Below are 16,556 nucleotides of genomic sequence, written 5' to 3'. Positions count from 1 at the left end.
TTTCTTTTGAGGGTTATATCCACCACCATACCATTGGATATCCTGTTTGTATGTATATACCATTTAAATATTTTATCTACCTCTAATACTTCTTTGGTTTACCACTCTGTTTTTTACATTTCTGGTCACTGTTATCAGGTATTGGGAATCTCTGCTGGTTCATTGCTGCCTTGTATTCTGTTATTTTAGTGAGTGCTTATATCCTATTATCTTTGATATAATCAAAGGATATCTAGAAATGTCTTTCTAAATTATGGAATGTCTCAAAGTCCAGGACTGAGCTCACCAAGGTGTCTGAATCGAAAGAATATGCCAATATTCCATATGATAAATGTTTAAAATTTGAGGCCCAAGTCAGAGAAGTTATACTCACTGGTAGAATCTTGAACAATAGAGTAATAAACTCACATGCTGTAGCTAACCAACAAATTCCTTGAAAAAACAGAAAGCAATATGCCACTATTGGACACTTACGGACACTTGCAGAGATGCCACCTGGAAACAAAGCTCTTCGAAACAAATAGACTTTCACCATCCCTTCCAGATGTCCCTACTAAGGAGGGAAAAAAAAGTGACTATTATGGGCCCAAATCACTGTGTCATACTTTTCTTTCCTACTGTCTCTCTTTTCTAGGAGCTCCATATTGTTGGTGTGTCTGAGCATATACTGTGTAAATAAGATGCAATGTTCTTTTTCTGAAATTACATTTAAGTGAAAACATTTGTTTTTCATAAATCTCCTAAATTTTCTAACTGCTCCACCCCGACCATATCCCTAAAATGAAAGTGTCCCTCTTTGTCTATTTGTAATGCTGAAAGGCAGGGCCGTCTTTACTGTGGGGCAAACGAGGCAGTTATTATTATGTTATTTATATAGCGCCATCAAATTCCGTAAACGCTTTACAATGGATGGACGAACAGACATGAAGTAGACAAGTTGGACACACAGGAACAGAGGGGTTGAGGGCCCTACTCAATGAGCTTACATGCTAGAGGGAGTGGGGTAAAAGGACACAAAATGGTAAGGATAGTATTAGACTAGTGACAGTTGCAGAAGAGGAATCAGTTGGGAGCTATTAACAGTTTAATTGATACGCTTTTATGAAGAAGTGTGTTTTTAATGATTTTTTGAAGGAGTGGAGACTGGGTGAGCATCTAACGGAGGAGGGAAGCGAGTTCCACAGGAACGGTGCAGCCCTCGAGAAATCTTGAAGGCGAGCATCAGAGGCGGGAGTACGGACAGAAGATAGACGTACGTCTTCAGCAGATCGTGAGGGCCTAGATGGGACATACTTGTGTATGAGGGAGGATAGATAGGTTGCAGCATTATGTAGAGATTTGAAAGCAAGAAACAGAATTTTAAATTGAGCTCTATATCTTATAGGAAGCCAATGTAGGGATTGACAGAAGAGTGAGGCATGGGAGGTGCGGGCGGACAGGAAGATGAGCCTCGCCCCCGATTTCATTATGGACTGTAATGGCGCAAGTTGGGAGCACGTAAGACCACTGAGAAGCGGATTACAGTAGTCAAGACGAGAAAGGACAGTGGAATGGACCAACACCTTAGTTGCATGCGGGATTGAATGTGGTGTGTATAGTGGAAGTGAATTAGAATGTGTGTAATGGATGTAGTGTTTGTGTGTATTAGATACTGTTTGTGCAGTGAATGCAGAGTGTGTGTTTGTGTAGCGGATGCAGTGTGTCTAGTGAACGCAGAGTGTGTTTGAGTAGTGGATGTAGTGTGTGTACAGTGATGTAGTGGATGAAGTGTTTGTGTGTACTAGATTCAATGTGTTTAGTGGATGCAGTATCTGTAGTGGATGTAGGGTGTGTATTAGACGCAGTGTCTGTGTATAGTGAATGCAGAGTGTTTCAATGTGTGGTGGATGTAGTGTGTGTACTGTGAATACAGGATGTTTGTGTAGTGGATGCTGTGTGTATAGTTAATGCAGAGTGTGTGTCAGAGTAGTGAATGCAGAGTGTGTGTCAGTAAAGTAAATGCAGTGTGTGTTAGTGTGTAATGAATGCAGTGTGTGAGTGTAGTGAATGCAGTGTGTGTTAGTGTGTAGTGAATGCAGAGTGTGTGTCAGTGTAATGAATGTAGTCCGTGTGTCAGTGTAATGAATGTAGTGTGTGTGTGTTAGTGCAGTGAATGCAGAGTGTGTGCCAATGTGTAGTGAATGCAGAGTATGTGTGTGTTAGTGTAGTGAATGCAGAGAGTGTGTTAGTGTGTAGTGAATGCAGAGTGTGTGTTGTACTAGTGTATGCAGGGTGTGTGTCAGGGTAGTGTATGCAGAGTGTGTTGTATTAGTGTATGCAGTGGGTGTTGTATTAGTGTATGCAGTGTGTGTGTCAGTGTAATGAATGCAGTGTGTGTCAGTGTAGTGTATGCAGTGTGTGTCAGTGTAATCAATGCAGTGTGTGTCAGTGTAGTGTAAGCAGTGTGTGTCAGTGTAGTGTATGCAGAGTGTGTGTGTCAGTGCAGTGTATGCAGTGTGTGTGTCAGTGTACTGTATGCAGAGTGTGTGTGTCAGTGTAGTGTATGCAGTGTGTGTGTTGTACTAGTGTATGCAGTGTGTGTGTGTCAGTGTAGTGTATGCAGTGTGTTGTACTAGTGTATGCAGTGTGTGTGTCAGTGTAGTGTATGCAGTGTGTGTTGTACTAGTGTATGCAGTGGGTGTGTGTGTCAGTGTAGTGTATGCAGTGTGTGTTGTACTAGTGTATGCAGTGTGTGCATGTCAGTGTAGTGTATGCAGTGTGTGTGTGTGTCAGCGTAGTGTATGCATTGTGTGTTGTACTAGTGTAAGCAGTGTGTGTGTCAGGTAGTGTATGCGGTGTGTGTTGTACTAGTGTATGCAGTGTGTGTGTCAGTGTAGTGTATGCAGTGTGTGTTGTACTAGTGTATGCAGTGTGTGTCAGTGTAGTGTATGCAGTGTGTGTGTGTGTGTGTGTGTGTGTTGTACTAGTGTAAGCAGTGTGTGTGTAATTGTAGTGTATGCAGTGTGTGGTGTCAGTGTAGTGTATGTAGTGTGTGTGTGTGTGTTGTACTAGTGAATGCAGTGTGTGTGTCAGTGTAGTGGATGCAGAGTGTGTCAGTGTAGTGAATGCAGTGTGTGTGTCAGTGTAGTGTATGCAGTGTGTGTGTGTTATTGTAGTGGATGCAGTGTGTGTGTCAGTGTAGTGAATGCAGTGTGTGTCAGTGTAGGGTATGCAGTGTGTGTGTCAGTGTAGTGAATGCAGAGTGTGTCAGTGTAGTGAATGCAGTGTGTATGTCAGTGTAGTGTATGCAGAGTGTGTGTCAGTGTAGTGAATGCAGTGTGTGTGTCAGTGTGTTAGTGTGTAGTGAATGCAGAGTGTGTGTTGTACTAGTGTATGCAGAGTGTGTGTTGTACTAGTGTATGCAGAGTGTGTGTCAGGGTAGTGTATGCAGAGTGTGTTGTATTAGTGTATGCAGTGTGTGTGTCAGTGTAATGAATGCAGTGTGTGTCAGTGTAGTGTATGCAGTGTGTGTCAGTGTAATGAATGCAGTGTGTGCCAGTGTAGTGTATGCAGTGTGTGCCAGTGTAGTGTATGTCAGTATAGTGTATACAGTGTGTGTCAGTGTAGTGTATGCAGTGTGTTGTACTAGTGTATGCAGTGTGTGTGTCAGTGTAGTGTATGCAGAGTGTGTGTCAGTGTAGTGTATGCAGTGTGTGTGTTGTACTAGTGTATGCAGTGTGTGTGTGTGTCAGTGTAGTGTATGCAGTGTGTTGTACTAGTGTATGCAGTGTGTGTGTGTCAGTGTAGTGTATGCAGTGTGTTGTACTAGTGTATGCAGTGTGTGTGTCAGTGTAGTGTATGCAGAGTGTGTGTGTCAGTGTAGTGTATGCAGTGTGTGTTGTACTAGTGTATGCAGTGTGTGTGTGTCAGTGTAGTGTATGCAGTGTGTTGTACTAGTGTATGCAGTGTGTGTGTCAGTGTAGTGTATGCAGTGCGTGTTGTACTAGTGTATGCAGTGTGTGTGTGTCCGTGTAGTGTATGCAGTGTGTGTTGTACTAGTGAATGCAGTGTGTGTTTGTCAGAGTAGTGTATGCAGTGTGTGTGTGTGTCAGTGTAGTGTATGCAGTGTGTGTTGTACTAGTGTAAGCAGTGTGTGTGTCAGGTAGTGTATGCAGTGTGTGTGTGTGTCAGTGTGTTGTACTAGTGTATGCAGTGTGTGTCAGTGTAGTGTATGCAGTGTGTGTTGTACTAGTGTATGCAGTGTGTGTGTCAGTGTAGTGTATGCAGTGTGTGTGTGTTGTACTAGTGTATGCAGTGTGTGTGTGTCATTGTAGTGTATGCAGTGTGTGTGTCAGTGTAGTGTATGCAGTGTGTGTGTGTTGTACTAGTGAATGCAGTGTGTGTGTCAGTGTAGGGGATGCAGAGTGTGTTAGTGTAGTGGATGCAGTGTGTGTGTCAGTGTAGTGAATGCAGTGTGTGTGTCAGTGTAGTGTATGCAGTGTGTGTGTGTTAGTGTAGTGAATGCAGAGTGTGTCAGTGTAGTGAATGCAGTGTGTATGTCAGTGTAGTGTATGCAGATTGTGTGTCAGTGTAGTGAATGTAGTGTGTGTGTCAGTGTAGTGTATGCAGTGTGTGTGTCAGTATAGTGAATGCAGTGTGTGTGTCAGTGTAGTGTATGCAGTGTGTGTGTCAGTGTAGTGAATGCAGTGTGTGTCAGTGTAGTGTATGCAGTGTGTGTCAGTGTAGTGTATGTCAGTGTAGTGTATGCAGTGTGTTGTACTAGTGTATGCAGTGTGTGTGTCAGTGTAGTGTATGCATAGTGTGTGTGTCAGTGTAGTGTATGCAGTGTGTGTGTTGTACTAGTGTATGCAGTGTGTGTGTGTCAGTGTAGTGTATGCAGTTTGTTGTACTAGTGTATGCAGTGTGTGTGTGTCAGTGTAGTGTATGCAGTGTGTTGTACTAGTGTATGCAGGGTGTGTGTCAGTGTAGTGTATGCAGAGTGTGTGTTTCAGTGTAGTGTATGCAGTGTGTGTTGTACTAGTGTATGCAGTGTGTGTGTGTCAGTGTAGTGTATGCAGTGTGTTGTACTAGTGTATGCAGTGTGTGTGTCAGTGTAGTGTATGCAGTGTGTGTTGTACTAGTGTATTCAGTATGTGTGTGTCCATGTAGTGTATGCAGTGCGTGCTGTACTAGTGTATGCAGTGTGTGCGTGTCAGTGTAGTGTATGCAGTGTGTGTGTGTGTGTGTGTCAGTGCAGTGTATGCAGTGTGTGTTGTACTAGTGTAAGCAGTGTGTGTGTCAGGTAGTGTATGCAGTGTGTGTGTGTGTCAGGGTGTTGTACTAGTGTATGCAGTGTGTGTGTCAGTGTAGTGTATGCAGTGTGTGTGTGTTGTACTAGTGAATGCAGTGTGTGTGTGTCAGTTTAGGGGATGCAGAGTGTGTCAGTGCAGTGAATGCAGTGTGTGTCAGTGTAGTGAATGCAGTGTGTGTGTGTCAGTGTAGTGTATGCAGTGTGTGTGTCAGCATAGTGAATGCAGTGTGTGTGTCAGTGTAGTGTATGCAGTGTGTGTGTCAGTGTAGTGAATGCAGTGTGTGTGTCAGTGTAGTGTATGCAGTGTGTGTGTGTCAGTGTAGTGAATGCAGTGTGTGTGTCAGTGTAGTGTATGCAGTGTGTGTGTTAGTGTAGTATATGCAGAGTGTGTGTCAGTGTAGTGAATGCAGTGTGTGTGTCAGTGTAGTGTATGCAGTGTGTGTCAGTGTAGTGAATGCAGTATGTGTGTGTCAGTGTAGTGCATGCAGTGTGTGTGTCAGTGTAGTGTATGCAGTGTGTGTTAGTGTAATGGATGCAGAGTGCGTCAGTGTAGTGTATGCAGTGTGTGTCAGTGTAATGAATGCAGTGTATGTCAGTGTAGTGTATGCAGTGTGTTTGTTAGTGTAGTGTATGCAGAGTGTGTGTCAGTGTAGTGAATGCAGTGTATGTCAGTGAAGTGTATGCAGTGTGTGTGTCAGTGTAATGAATGCAGTATGTGTCATAGTAGTGTATGCAGTGTATGTCAGTGTAGTGTATGCAGTGTGTGTGTTAGTGTAGTGTATGCAGAGTGTGTGTCAGTGTAGTGAATGCAGAGAGTGTGTCAGTGTAGTGTATGCAGAGTGTGTGTCAGAGTAGTGTATTTTCACTTTCACTGACAATATCGTCGTTGTAATACATGTTACTGTTATGAAACACTAATATTTGTGTTTAGCGAAGTCTTCCGAGTACAACAGTACCCCCATGTACAGGTTTTATGGTGTCTTGGAAAGTTACAGGGTTAAGTATAGTGCTAGCAAATTAAATTCCCTGGACTTTTTGCCTGGGTTGTCAGGCTGGTCCTGCTAATTGTAATTAATAAAATTACCTAATTATGTAAAACTATTACATAAATATATACGTAGAATTATTATATTTGTGTGTGTATATAAATATATGTATATGCATATATATATATATATATATATATATATATATGTATATAGTTTTTTAAAATTTTTTATTTATATATAGATATATATATATATATATAGTGATATATACGTATATACTTATGTATATAGATATATATATATATATATATATATATATATTATTTTGTTCTACATGTATTTTGATATCAATATATATATATTAATTTTAAAATACAGTTAGAACGAATTTACACATATATATATTTTTTATAATTTTTTTTTTATTAAATTTTTTAACGTATCTCCAGATTTATTTATTTTATATTATATATAAATATATATGATAAAAATGATATATATATTTAATAAATATCATTGTACGTGTATTTTTATATTAATATATTTATAATTTTATCTATTAATATTCGAATACACTTATATATATATAATAAATATAATAAATACACAAGATCCAGCGCACTCTCCTATCTACTAAACAGCAACTTCAATGTTGACAGATTTTATTAGTTTGTAAAAGTTTTTTTTAAAAAACACCTAATCTAGGCAAAATAATGGGGATTTAGTTACATTATATGATCATACATTGCATAAGCCTGCCACAACGTCAATGTACCCCATCTTTGGCAGGTCCTACTCTCACAGTCTAATGTCTGCTCTTATGAGATTAACCACTTACTTGGGAAAAAATTCCATCTGAGGCTCTCTGAGGTACAAGGCTAAATAGGGACCTGAGATGAGGCACCTGTAACAGGGAGGGGTGCAGAACCAAGGAGTTGGCTAGACTCCCAAATATATATAGGAAACATGGGGGGATGGTTGCACTCACCTAAACATGCTTAAATGGGGTGCTGCTGGGGGCCATATTATACAATAAATACACAAGATCCAGCGCACTCTCCTATCTACTAAACAGCAACTTCAATGTTGACAGATTTTATTAGTTTGTAAAAGTTTTTTTTTAAAAACACCTAATCTAGGCAAAAAAATGGGGATTTAGTTACATTATATGATCATACATTGCATAAGCCTGCCACAACGTCAATGTACCCCATCTTTGGCAGGTCCTACTCTCACAGTCTAATGTCTGCTCTTATGAGATTAACCACTTACTTGGGAAAAAATTCCATCTGAGGCTCTCTGCAGTACAAGGCTAAATAGGGACCTGAGATGAGGCACCTGTAACAGGGAGGGGTGCAATTTTTTCCCAAGTAAGTGGTTAATCTCATAAGAGCAGACATTAGACTGTGAGAGTAGGACCTGCCAAAGATGGGGTACATTGACGTTGTGGCAGGCTTATGCAATGTATGATCATATAATGTAACTAAATCCCCATTTTTTTGCCTAGATTAGGTGTTTTTAAAAAAAAACTTTTACAAACTAATAAAATCTGTCAACATTGAAGTTGCTGTTTAGTAGATAGGAGAGTGCGCTGGATCTTGTGTATTTATTGTATAATATGGCCCCCAGCAGCACCCCATTTAAGCATGTTTAGGTGAGTGCAACCATCCCCCCATGTTTCCTATATATAATAAATATATATATGATCTAAGTATATATTTAATTTTACACTGATTTAACTTTTATTTTATTTATTTTCAGACGGTAGGGGGAGTTCCTGTCATTACAGGCAATGCCTTGGACGGCTATGCTGTCCATGTTATCGTGAGGTCCTCGCAAGGACCTCGTGATCACATAGCCCAGGGGGGCCGAAAAGGATGGAGGGGGACTCCCTAGGCTCCCAGGTGAGTCCCCATACCGCGATCACCGGTGTGGGATCGCCGGCGACCGGGTAAGTACAAAGGACGGTTTGGGCGTTCTATGCCACCCTGCGGCGTTTAGAGCCACTTCCTTAAGGATGGCATAGAACGCCCGCCATCCTTAAGGGGTTAAGCAGACGTACCTTTGCATGTGATCAATGTTTCAGTCCAACTACCTTGATATATTACGGAAGCTTGGTAATGGGACTGAAATGGTGAATAAATGTAGTGCACAGCTGTAAAAAATTATGTTATTTTGTTTATTTTGAAGTCCTGTGGGTGCGCTCTTCACTTTAAGGTGCATATTTTGTGCTGGAGTATTCACCTTGCAACAAGACTGGGCCAATATCTGCTCATTACATATGGTACACATTAATGGCATTTATCTTTGGATTATGCATATATTATTGTACATTAATATATGTGTAAATCTTATAAGCATAATTATATATATAACTAACACACACATTAATATACATGTTATATATATATAAATATATATATATATATATATATATATATATATATCCCCTTTGTATGTCTCTTTCTACCTTCAGCCCCTCTGTGTGCCTCTTTGTCTCCTCTGTATGTTTCTTTCTCCCCCTCACTGCTCCTCTGTGTCCATGTCTTCCCTCTCCTTCCAAGTCTCACTCTTCCTCCTGTGTCTTTTTCCCCTCCCCCTGTGTCTTTCTCTTCCCCCTGTTTCTTTCTCCCCCTCCCCTGTGTGTCTCTCTTCTTTCTCCCCTCTCCCTGTGTATCTCTTCCTCTGTGTCTCTCTCTCTTCGCCTCAGTCTATTCCCTTTCTGTCTCATTCTTCCCACTCCCATTTACCAAAAGAAGTCAGAGGGGGCTGGCCACGTTCCACGCTGGTCCTGCCGGGCCGGGTGGCTGTCTAGCCGGTTTTGGCGGCACACTCACTAATGCTGACAGCAGTGAGCTGTGAGCATAGCAGGACTGAAGGAGTGAGCATGTCTCTATCATGCTCCCTCGCGGTTCCTACAAATTTCCAGCACAGCCACATCATAATGTTTATCTATGACTGCATGAGGAACTGAGTTTGCTGCATCTGTCCTGATCTAATGCTTGTTTTCACCATTAAAATTCAATATCTGCATTCATTTGGATACTTAAAGGACCACTCTAGGCACCCAGACCACTTCAGCTTAATGAAGTGGTCTGGGTGCCAGGTACCTCTAGGATTAACCCTTTTTTTTATAAACATAGCAGTTTCAGAGAAACTGCTATGTTTATAATGAGGGTTAATCCAGCCTCCAAATCCTCTAGTGGCTGTCTCATTGACAGCCGCTAGAGGCGCTTGCGTGCTTCTCACTGTGAAAATCACAGTGAGAGCACGCAAGCGTCCATAGGAAAGCATTGTAAATGCTTTCCTATGCGACCGGCTGAATGTGAGCGCGGCTCCTGCCGCGCATGCGCATTCAGCCGATGACGTCGCGATCAAGATGGAGAGGAGGAGGAAAGCTCCCCGCCCGGCGCTGGAAAAAGAGGTAAGTTTAACCCCTTCCTCTCTCCAGAGCCCGGCGGGAGGGGGTCCCTGAGGGTGGGGGCACCCTCAGGGTACTCTAGTGCCAGGAAAACGAGTATGTTTTCCTGGCACTAGAGTGGTCCTTTAAGCAACATCGTACATAGGCAATGAATAGGCAATGAATTTTTAAACCACAGCACTTTATTATTTTCGTTTACACTGTTTGGGGTGTTTTACTAGGGTAGGAGGAGTTAGAAGCCTGTATGGAGCTTTATAGAGGGAAGCAGTAGCTTACTTTTTCGTATGGCTTTGTCTCACTGAGGATTATCTGTTATGAATAGTCAGTGTTAAGCATGTTGCTACACTGACTCTACTAACAACCTGCAGTGCAGCTGCATATAGCCTTTCACTGGGGATCGAGTGGTTTTTCTATACCAGCTGGCTACTTTTAGAGCAAGACCCTTCTAGATATATCAGCTAGTATGCTATGTATCATTGATTCAAGCAGAACCCTCCAGTGTAACCACTATTAGGGGCCAAGTGTCTCTTTATTAGTATTTGGCTATGGTTCACTGGGTACTTACCTGTACATACTAGTCTGTGTGAGTCACCTATATGCTCTTTTGCAACCACTTTTAGGGGCTCAGTGTCCCTCCATTAGCTGTCGATATAGCCCATATTTACTTGTTTCAAGAGAGCTGCTTTTTTGAGGGGCAGGGAGAACCACAGCCTTTTATGTCTCATGTGTACACATTAGTCAATAAGAGTTACTATGTATCACTGATCCAAGCAATATCCTCCGGTGTAGCCATTTCTAGGGGCTTTAGTGTCTCCTTAGTACGTTTTGGGCACTTTTCACTGGGGATTCATTTGCATTTAGTAGTCAGTCTGAGTAACTAGGATACTCTATTGCAGCCATTATTTGGGTACGCGTGCCTCTCAACCTATATCAATGCTACGCTTGATAGTAAAGACATTTACTTGGTTATAGGATATATACCCTCCTCATACCCCTTGTCTTAGCTCCTTCCTGAGCTCCCTGAGCTTCGTTGGTCTCCTCTTCCCTTTTCTAAGTGTGTGTATTTAATTTCATTATTTTTTATTTATTATTTTCTTGTTCATGGTCTTGTATACCAATTAAACGATTACTAACTTTTAACAGACAACGGAGATTTATATCTCACTGGTGTTTCCTGGACGTCCTGTCCGTGGTTTACACCTTTCTCTTTTCTTTTTTCAACATCGTACATATCATAAATAGCAAACCGATGATAGCAGATCCACTTGGAAAATATCAGAAGGTAAAGTTTATATTCCCCATTAAAAAGAGTTTTTAGGCATTTAATATGTAACATAGGTACCTCCATTATTCAAAGTAATCACGTTACCCTGCCGTATTTTGTATCTGACCACTTCAAATTTAACTTTGTATTATATGCATGTGTTAAAAGTTCTTACAATAAAGTATACTTTGGAGGAACAGCTGGGCTCTTTATTATCTATTGCACTTATGAAAGGAAGCTAAGAAATGCACTCAAGAAAGATGAAAGCCCTATAGCCTTGCAGACTTTGGAGCATGGCCATCAAACTTGTCAGCTGAAGCATATGATAATTGAACACATTCAAAATTCCCCAAGAGTAGGTGTTAGGATAAAATGTTTCCTTCACTGTGACGCACATGGGAACTTTAAATTGGACGCTCTGCATCTTAAAAGATTAAACATATTTCAGATATCCACTTGATTTTTGATTGATCACTGAACATATTCAAAGTTATAGTTCTTACGGAAGAGCTTCTATACAGTATCTGAATATTGAAAAAATAACACTGTATTTTGTAGTATTTTGTATGAATCAGTCACCATTGCTTTCTGGCTAAACATTTTAAAATTGCTTGGCATTTCACCACAATTAACTGTTTAGTGAATAAAAGTACTCCACATGCTGTCATACCTCTGCCAAAAGTCAAGTGAAATTTGCAGCATGTTTGGTGTCAATTGTTCTTGTTAAAAGTGGAAACAAATTGGAATATTATTTATTTATTTTTTACCAATGGTCAAATCAGCATCTAAATCAGATAAAACATCAGACTATATTATGAAACTACACTGCTCACATGATCCCCAAAACTATAAGACTGAATATATGAGATATTCTGGCTGCCTAATAAATAGTGTTTTTAGTTGCACCATGCAGATGATAGGATACAAATGTGGTGTAAAATATCAGGAATCCTCTGATCTACCCAGCTTTTTTAATGTTTTTTTACACAATGCCAAGAAAAGATAATGAATTCTCTATATTGTATAAATTGCACTTAATTGACATTACATCAACACAAAACTAGATCAACTACTGGAAAATTGTTATTCCCTAATATGTTAACTGAACTTTAAGCAAACACAGGAGGCTGATGTAGACTTTAGCAGTCAATTAATAGATCAGCTGGCAAGAAATGCTAAATTAAGATAAGTTAAAAAAAAAGTATCTCTTTTTCAGGAAATGTGTGGAGATGCTAAAGCTATTTGTGCTTAGAGTATACCTTTAAGAATGTACCATTAAAATTGATCTTGACTTTTACCCCGATCCTTTATTAGTGCATTTAAATGGCACATCATTATCACTAATGATTTTTACCATCAATGTTCCTGCCTTCTACAACCAAGGGTAGTATGGCCCCTAACCATACTCTGCGGTTCAACTGAGCCAATTACTAGGCTCCAGGCTTGTGAGTATTTTACCTATTTGTTACAAACGGTATCACGCTATATATACACATCTCTTTCCTTGAGATACTGCTGAATGCAGAAAACTCCTAAACTACTCTCCATAAAGAAAAAGGGGCAGGTCGCCTAAACGAACCTTCAGTCGAATAATTTGCAGAGCTAGGTTATAACTCTGGAAAATGTGAGTGTTACAATTTATCTGTATAAGGGTACTGCACTATTTCTGTATGTGTGTATATATATATATATATATATATATATATATATATATATATATATATATATATATATATATAGTTTTTTTTATTTTATTTAACTTTTTTTATATTTTTCTTAAAGGTATTCACAACATTGAATGTTCAAGGATATGTTTTTCAATTTTCTTGCCGTTAAGGACCAGGGCTGTTTTTACATTTCTGCCATGTTTGTGTTTAGCTGTAATTTTCCTCTTACTCATTTACTGTACCCACACATATTATATACAGTTTTTCTCGCCATTAAATGGTCTTTGAAATGATACCATTATTTTCATCATATTATATAATTTACTATAAAACAAATTCTAAAATATGATGAAAATATTTTTCAAAAAAAACTTTTTCTAACTTTGACCCCCAAAACCTGTTGCGCATCTACAACCGACAAAAAACACCCATGCTAAATAGTTTCTAAATTTTGTCCTAAGTTTAGAAATACCCAGTGTTAACATGTTCTTAGCTTTTGTTTGCAAGTTATAGGGCTATACGTAGTAGGACATTGCTGTTTCAAAATATATATATTTTTTAATTTATCAATAGTGACATTGTAACACTGTTATCTGTCATAAATCTCTGAATCACACCTCACATGTACATATTTTTTTAAAGTAGACAACTCAGGGTATGTCCAGTCTTTTTTAGTAGCCACTTAGTCACAAACACTGGCCAAAGTTAGCATTTACATTTGTTTGTGTGTTAAAAAACTATTATGAATGCTAACCTTGGCCAGTGTTTGTGACTAAGTGGCTACTAAAAAAGACTGAACATACCACATTTGCAATACCGTGGATTGTCTACTTTTGCAAATGGTATGCCATCATGGGGATAATTCTCATTCCTGGGCAGGCCTGTCACTAGCGGGCAGGCAAACCAAGCAATTGCTTGGGGTCCCGAGCTGGCCCGGGGCCCCAAGCAGAGCCGGTGCTTCCTATAAGGCTGCAACTGCCTGAGCACTCTATAGAGAGCCTCAGGCGGCTGCAGCACTCCTCTCTCCTTTGTCCTCCTCTTCCCTGTAGCCTGGCCGAGCTCCTCTTCTACTCTTCTCTTTCTCCAGGCTGTCAGTCCGGCCGGGTACTGCGCTGTACAGAAGATCCAGTTTCCTGTTCCCGGCAGGACTCACAGGAAGTGCAAACTGAGTGCTCACTTCCTTTCAGTCCAGCCAGGAACAGGGAACTGAATCTCCTGTACCGCGCGGTACCCGGCCGGACTGACAGCCAGGAGGAAGAGGAGCTCGGCCACGATACAGGGAAGGGGAGGTGAGAACATGGGGGGGGGGGAGTAAAAAAACATAGGGAGGGAGGGGGGAGAGTAAAAAGAACATGGGGGGTAAAAAATACATAGTGGGGAGGGGAGTAAGAATGACACAGGGAGAGGGGAGTAAGAAGGACACAGGGAGGGGGATGGGGAGTAAGAAGGACACAGGGAGGGGGAGTAAGAAGGACGCAGGGAGAGGGAGGGAGGAGTAAGAAGGACACAGGGAGGGGGGAGTAAGAAGGACACAGGGAGGGGGGAGTAAGAAGGACACAGGGAGGGGGAGTAAGAAGGACACAGGGAGGGGGAGTAAGATGGACACAGGGGGGAGGGAAGTAAGAAGAACATAGGGAGGGGGAGGGGGATATCCTGTGGTTCCTGTAGGCTTTGTATGCATGTGGGGGGGGGGGGCTTGGGGGGTCTCCATGTCCATTTTGCTTGGGCCCCCCAAATTCCTTCAAACGGCCCTGTTCCTGGGCTACCATACCAAAAGCAACATAACCAATCTGGCAAATTTCAATGTAAAAAAACTAAAAACCAAAGCCTTATATTTGACCCTGTAACTTTCAAAACCACAATAAAACCTGTACATAGGAGGTACAGTTATACTCAGGAGACTTCGCTGAACACAAATATCATTGTTTCAAAACAGTAAAGTGTGTCACAACAATTATATCATCACTAAAAGTGCCGTTTGTGTGTGAAAAATGCAAAAAGCTTAACTTTCACTGACAATATCATCGCTGTGTTTTACGGTTTTGAAATCTTATATTTGTGTTCAGCGAAGTCTCCTGAGTAAAACAGTACACCCGATGTACAGGTTTTAAGGTGTCATGGAAAGTTTAAGGGTTAAATACAGTGCTAGCAAATTTAATTCTCTGGACTTTCAGCCTGGGTTGTCAGGCAGGTCCCTCAAATTGCAATCAATAAAATTATTTAATTATGTAAAAATATTACATGCACATAGAATTTAAATATATATATATATATATATATATATATTCATATATTTGAAGTCTACATGTATATTTATTTAATTATGTATATGAATATAAATATATATATATATATATATATATATATATAAATATATAGTATTATTTTTATTTATGTGGTTCTCGTTTTGCGACCTACCTTTTTTACGACGACTCACACTTACGACCAGCTCTCTCGTGGGGTGGTAAGTGCGAGCCGTCATGGGAATTAGAGGAATTCCCTGCTCTGCTGTGTTCTTCTATGTTCGGGGAAATAAGTGGTGACTTACAGTATACATTTTTAATTTCTATCTTACCACAAAATGTCTGCCAGTGGAAATTTCCTGACATTATATAGCTTACAACTAATATTCAATGGAGCTTAAATATATATGTATTAGTAGTTAATAGCTTAATATATTTTTTATCTTTTTTGCAGTAGTAAGAATAAATTATGAACATGCATATATGCATTTTAATTTTGATAGCTTTTGGCAAGGCTAATTAGCCCATAAATTACAAGAAATTATAGGATTTGTACACAAAATTGTATGTGCCAATATAAGCTCTCTATCTTTGGCATAATCCCTTCATTCACATGCATGTTACAATTCCATTTTTGGCTATGTGTTACCTATGAAAATATCACATCACTATTTTTTTTTTTTTTTTTTTACAAACCCTTTTACAAAGTCAGTGAGGATTTTAAGAGGGACAAGAAGTAACTCTAAAAATGACACACGCCTGCTGTAAGTGTCTGCATTTCATTTTCAACTTTGCTATTTGAACAGTAATTGCATACAAATTAGGCAATGCGCTCCTCTGTTAATTAAACCCACGGGAGTATTAAAATGTAATAAATCAGATGTAGAACGGCAGAAAAGGATATGTATGTAATCTTAAATTGAAATTCCATAATGGAATATGTCACTGTGGAGGAAAAGTGTTGATATACAGCACTATAAAAGCAAAAGGAAATTTGAACTAAGTATATAAAACTAGTGCAATTCTTATTGATTTCTGCTTGCAAAAATTGCTGATTTCCCACAGTAAAGCTATGTATGATTCAACATAACTTATGTGTTAGTGAACCAGACTTTCCTAATTACAGTGCATGGATCTGCATATGCATGAACAAGATCCCAAAGCAATGCAATGATGGTGGTTGGATGCAGGCCTCTGGTCGTTAAATGCATAGTCTCTGAATTGCCAAAGGCTAGGCCATTGGATTTTCACGCAGGGGATCTGGAGTCCTAGTAGAACATTTGGAAAAGCTGAATAGGCTCAACAATGTGATGTAAAATACATATTTGGGAGTTGCACCTTGATATAACCTCCTGAACTTATTGAGTGAGCAAAACCGTACTTTGCTCCTGACCTAGAACATTAATTTTCATTAATCTCACCTACCTAACACACAGTGTGCACTATATTGCTGATTTTCTGTTTTTGTATATACCACTGAGAAGAAACCACATCACCTACATATTCCCAGAGTGAGGGTCATACTACTCCACGCTGTCTGAAGGAGCCATATATGAGGCTCCAATAAATGTGAGTGCATTTCCTATTTACCTATTTTAAAATACTCAAATATCATAAACTACTATGCTATATAGTGTCAATTTCTGTTATCTATTTCATTATTCCTGGACCATCTTCTGAGA

Source organism: Pelobates fuscus, chromosome 5, assembly GCF_036172605.1.
Source record: "Pelobates fuscus isolate aPelFus1 chromosome 5, aPelFus1.pri, whole genome shotgun sequence".
Taxonomy (NCBI): domain Eukaryota; kingdom Metazoa; phylum Chordata; class Amphibia; order Anura; family Pelobatidae; genus Pelobates; species Pelobates fuscus.
The sequence above is the reverse complement of the archived record's forward strand: the minus strand, read 5'-3'. Positions refer to the sequence as shown.